Below are 5,995 nucleotides of genomic sequence, written 5' to 3'. Positions count from 1 at the left end.
AAATCAATTCATTTTCTAAGAAAAAACGCAGAAAACAAGATTTTTTTCTATGTTCCAAAGGGGCCTTATATTGCTTCTAGAATCAAGAAGTCCTAGAGAAACTAGAGATGTACAAATCATAAGAATTTCTCGTATTTATAATTACAGGCTGTTATGGCTAATTTGAATGAAAATTTGGCCGGATTTTAATGGGAAGATCGAACTGTATTGCAGGAATGGGCGGTGGAAGTCGAGAAGAACAGAAGGTTACTAATCCTCCTGACGCCGAATCGTCGACGGCCCACAGTTTCTCACCTATCACAGGACCAGGAGGTCCAGGACATGCCAAGCCAGAAAAACCCCTACAAAGTAGCCCCGCGGTCGCTGCCGGTGGGTGGCTACCCGTAACGGCACTCCAGTCCACTTCCACTTCCACTCCTCCACCGCCGCCTCCTTCGTCGTCTCGTCATTCACTACCGGCTCGCCGCGCGCCGAGAAATCTCCCCTTCCCAGATTCTGTCCTATGGGAGGCTTCCGAGATCGCGCGGAGGTGCCGAATGGAGAGCAGCAGCGGGGAGGAGCTGGAGGAGGAGTTCCCGGGGCACGAGTGGATCACCCCGCAGTCCTCCGTCAATGCCGCCTACCAGTCTCAGACCCATGGGCGGACCTACAGTTGCGCCCGGTTATTCCCGGACATGCCCAATATTTTTAAGAAAAATTTTAGTAGTTCTTGGAGGTATATAGAAGAAACATCTGAATCGCGGAGCAAGGAATGTGGACAGCCAGCTTTATCTATGACCGAACTAAGGAAGTGTTTGTCTGGTTTAATTAAGATAGGCAAAAGTTCTTTAGCCCATCAAGTACTTCTGAAAGCTTATGGTTCACAACTGCAGAAAAATGTTGAGGCATTTAACTGTTCAATCTACACGCAGACTTACTCTGCAACTTTGTCGCAGCTTGTTTTCTCAGCTATTGCAAAAGCAGCAAAAGAAACTAATACGCTATTTGGAGATAGCCCCATGAATACAAACCGGATTATCCAATGGGCTGAATATGAAATTGAAACCTTTGCGCGTTTGGTTAAAGAAAATTCTCCTTTGCCTGAGAGTGTTTCTGCCCTTTGCTCTGCCTGTATATGCATCGAAACTAGTCTCCATCATTGCTCTTGTCTAGAATCCCAAGGTCTTATATCGAAGAAGTTCTTGATTTGAATTTTAGAAGGGTGAGGAGAAAGATTGTGGATGGGGCAAGGAATGATGATATTCTGCTTCTTACCCCTCAAGAAGGATCACCGCTCTCTGGTCCAGTTTCACCAAATGTTATGCTTACAAGCAGTGGAAAGAAGTTCATGTCCATTGTCAATGTGAGTTATTCGTTGATTCTTATCTTCTGATATCTCTTTTAAGTGAACTTGCCTTAATGCAACCTTTTATTTTAACTTGTCTGGAAATTCAGCTTGCTGTCATGTTGGACTGTGCATTTTGATTTCTGTGATTTGTCCTACCATATATCTATATCTATATCTCTATATCTCTACATCACTATATCTATATATCTATATCTATATCTATATCTATATATCTAGAGCATGCAATTATGGCACCTGTCTATTTATGCAACCTATCCATGTCAGCAAGCCATGTAATCTACTAACATGCATTTATTCTTCCACGTCAGCATACCAAACTATCCACTAAAATTCATTCACGATCCTTGCAGCAATGCGCACGGGGTACCCTTCTAGTTTTTTAGATGCACTACACCCAGTGAATTCTTACTGAGTTGAACAACTTGCAATCAATGAGCATTTGAGTATTTCTAGGGTCCACTCAGTCTCTAAATTCTAACAGACACAAGCAGTCTGCACACTCTCTAGTCTCTACATATGCTAGGTATTTGGCACAGGCAACCATACACAATAGCAATAACTCTCTGCATGAAAATATCTAGGATAAATAGATGTAATGCATTTTCTTGACTCAATAAGTGACGAGTTTGTGTAGAAACCATGCTACTGCAGTCAGTTTACTGGTTATGCACTCATGTGCCAGCGTTCAAAATATGAATAGAATAATCTTTCACTGGAACATGGATTACTATACTTCGTGGTTTATTTGATAGTTTCGCAAATTTCTCTACTTCATCTGCAATCTGATACACTGAAGCAGCTAGTATATATGCATATCCTCCTTACAGGATGTTTTGGATCAAATCCTTCCAATGACCATAGTTCACTTTGGCGGAGCAATTCTGAACAAATTTCTCCAGCTTTTTGTTAGATATGTAGAAACACTGATCAAAGTCTTGCCTGGGCCTTCTGAAGATGATAATCTACTGGAGTCAAAAGAGCCTGTTGAATTTAAAGCTGAAAGTGATGCGCAACAACTTACACTCTTTGGAACCGCATATACTGTAGCAGATGAGTTATTACCAGCTGCTGTATCCAAGTTCTTTGACATGCAAGCTGAGAAGAAAGGAGCTGGTGGATCAAGCGAAGGCCTTGGCCCTGGGTCCATATATGCCATGGAATACAAAGAGTGGAAACGTAATTTGCAGCATTCATTGGACAAACTGAGGGATCACTTCTGCCGACAGTATGTCTTATCTTTTATTTACTTGGAAGGGAAGTCACGATTGGATGCTAAAATGTACTCGGGACGGAAAGACGATGATCTTTTATCTGATCCTAATCCCTTGCCTTCACTGCCCTTCCAGGTGATTGTATATTTAAATTTTTTTCGCGACCATGCCTAAACACATTTTCATTAAGAGGGTAATTGCATATTTGAATTTCAATGATTTGATATCAAATGTTTACATATGGTACTGATGGAAGGTGTAATTTTTTTCTTGTCTACCTGGAACAGTATTTTGTATGTTTATGGCATAGGTGCTCCATCATATATTTCATTAACCCCCCCCCCCCCCCCCCCCCCCACCCCTCGATTGAAAATACAAGTCAGTTTGGGGCATTGACATGGTGGCTAAGATGATGTTTAGCCTTAACAACCAATTTCTGTGAAAACATATGTTATTAAAAATAAAAATAGATATTATGAAGGTAGTTTTCGTGATGTATCTGGTAGCATCCATCTTAGATTCCCAATCTACATTATTATCTATATATTGATTATCAAAAATAAAAATGTCTGACCAACATGGATCCTAGAACGTTTATATTTCAGATTGGATGTACTATACTATGCATCATAAGGGAAAAAATGTATTATGAAGGTATTTTCATGATGGACCCGGCAGCATCCATATCCATCTCACCTTATAAATCTACATAACTATGTATATCTTGATAATCAAAACCAAAAAAAAATTATCATAGCATCCATCTTACAGTGTCAATCTACATAATTATCTATATATTTTTTTGAGAATTACACAGTACAACGTAGATGCCCACAACACGTACGCACACTCACCCCTATGAACACACGTATGCAAACCCTACCCCAATGAGCACCTCCGAAGGACTGAGCCGGCAGATTATGAAATTCACGAAGTCACCATAAGCGCCTCGCTGTCGACGGGGACGTTGCCTACCACTGAAAGCATAGCGCTGTTAAATCCTGGAATAAATCTAGGAAAATGCAAGCACCTGTGCCAAGTTGGGGACTTGAACCCGGGTGGGCAGGTTCCACCACAAGAAGCCCAACCAACTAATTTATGACCAGTTCGCAATTATCTATATATTGATTACCAAAACAAAAAGTTTGACCAACATGGATCCTAGAATGACTTCTATAATTATCTATACATTATCTATCTCATTTTAGACTAGAACAAAAAATTAAATTTTAGAACAAAAAACTACGCACCATAAACACATCGTATTTATTTGTGTTAATTTGTTGGCGAGCAAATGTTTTTAAATGAATGGGTGCGAATCCAGTCCTCCTTGCAAGGACCATCCCTGTGACGTTGAATGGTTGAAGTGTGGGGAAGGGCAAATTGTATTGCATATTAATATAACGAAACTATGCCAATTAAATATACACATCTTTATTCAGGGTACTGCATTTGAGTTGGATGGTTGTAAAGTAACTTAAGAGGGAAAAGGAAGGGCGAGATGTATTGCATATTAGTATAAAGAAACAATGCCAGTTAAATGCACTAGTACACATCTTTTATTCAGAGTATACATTTGAGTTCGATCAGTGTAAAATCTGTAGCTTAAGAGGGGAAAAGGCAATGATGTTTCATTGTCATTTAGCTTATAAGTGCCATTTTGTGGTTCCTTTGCTATCCAGTGCTTATTCTGCTGAGGAAAAGCATGTGTGAAAAAATCTAAAGTTCTGTTTGGCAAATCAGATTGAAGTTAAAGGAATTCTGTTTTCCAGTGTTTTACATTCGACTCACTTATTCTGTTACTTGAAATACAACAATATGTCCACTACAACTTGGTTTAGACAAAAGTTATTATCCAAACACCCAAAGATTTGAAAGTTGATGTTCCAAACAAAGTTATCTCACCCATCTGTTTTTGTTCTTCTTATTAGGCGCTGTTTGGAAGATTGCAACAGCTAGCTAGTGTCGCTGGTGATGTTCTACTGGGAAAAGATAAGCTACAGAAGGTCTTACTCTCAAGGCTAACTGAAACAGTTATCATGTGGCTCTCCAATGAGCAAGAGTTCTGGGATGTCTTTGAGGACCGGTCTGTCCAACTCCAGCCTTCAGGGCTGCAGCAGGTATGTTTTCTCGTGTTCTCGTGCTACTTTGATGCAAATGCTGAAGTTATCAATCATAACCAGAGCTGTCTGTGGATGGTTTCTCTTTTCTTGAATGCTCCTTGCAGCTTATTCTTGATATGCACTTCATTGTTGAGATTGCTGTCTGTGGAAGGTTTCCACATAGACCAGTTCAGCAGCTTTTGTCCACAATCATAACCAGAGCAATTGCAGCTTTCTCAGCAAGGGGTGTTGATCCACAAAGGTCTGTAACCAGAATCCTTTTTCTATTCTTTTTTGTAGTATTCTCATAATGTTTTAGGTTGTAATGCTTGCCTAGTGTTTAACATCAGCTTTGTCCTTCCACTAAAAACAATTTCAGTGTTCTTCCTGAGGATGAGTGGTTTGTCGACACCGCCAAGGCTGCAATTCACAAGCTCATGCTGGGGACTTCTGGATCTGAGTCTGAGCCCGAGCCTGAGGCGGAGGAACATATTGCTCTGCATGGTGAGATCTCTGATTCTGAGGAGAGCTCAACCCCGTCGACGGTCGGATCAGAAGACTCGTTCGCTTCTGCAAAGAACGATGATCTAGAAAGCCCCGTTTACTTCACTGACCCTGAGAGTTAAGAACTGCTCAGGCCTTCGTTGTAGATGTTGTTATCGTTTATTTAAAGTTTTATTATCCTGCACAGTTGGCAGAACTCAGAACCGTGAAACATCGTTGCCTTCAAGATAAGAAAAAAGGAACCCAGAAATACCGTTGGTAATTATGGTCGTTATTATTGTACCTTGTGGCTTATCTGTTTTTTTTTTCTCCTGAGATTGTTTGTCTCCAAGATACTCCCTCATTTCAAATTATAAAACATTTTCGTTTTTTAGTTATATAGTTTTTTTATGCACTTAGATGTACACTATGTCTAAATACATAGTAAAAGCACGTATCTAGATAATCCAAAGGAGTCCCACAACGCTCGACGGGTTGAGTATTTGAGGAACGCGCGACCCTGCCCGTCCACCACCCCACCGTGCCACGGTAGGGCACTATGGCAGCTGTCGCGGCCTCGGAGCTCTATTAAGATCCTACCGCGCCTGTGGCGAGCTCCTTCTTCCCTTCCTCCCCCAGTCCTGCTCAGCCACCTCCGCCACCGCCGCCTGCTCCGACAGCTTCACCGCCGTCGCCGTCTCTCCCGTCCCCATCGCCGAGCCTGCCTTCCTCCCCCTACCTCCTTTCTAAGCCCGCCGGATATAGGAAGAAGAGAGGGGCTGAGTCCTGTACATGGGCACATGGCCCCCATACCACTGCGCGCGCGTCGTGGGATACCGCAGTTGCGTGAC

At 41.8% G+C, this 5,995-nt stretch overlaps 1 pseudogene; it reads left to right on the top strand.

The window, feature by feature from the left end:
* Nucleotides 1–215: 215 nt before the first annotated feature.
* LOC136549064 (exocyst complex component EXO84C-like) lies at nt 216–5,287 on the top strand (annotated as a pseudogene).
* The last annotated feature ends 708 nt before the right edge of the window (nt 5,288–5,995 follow it).

Source organism: Miscanthus floridulus, chromosome 4, assembly GCF_019320115.1.
Source record: "Miscanthus floridulus cultivar M001 chromosome 4, ASM1932011v1, whole genome shotgun sequence".
Lineage (NCBI taxonomy): Eukaryota > Viridiplantae > Streptophyta > Magnoliopsida > Poales > Poaceae > Miscanthus > Miscanthus floridulus.
Note: the sequence above shows the minus strand (reverse complement) of the source record. Positions and strands in the feature narration are given on the sequence as shown.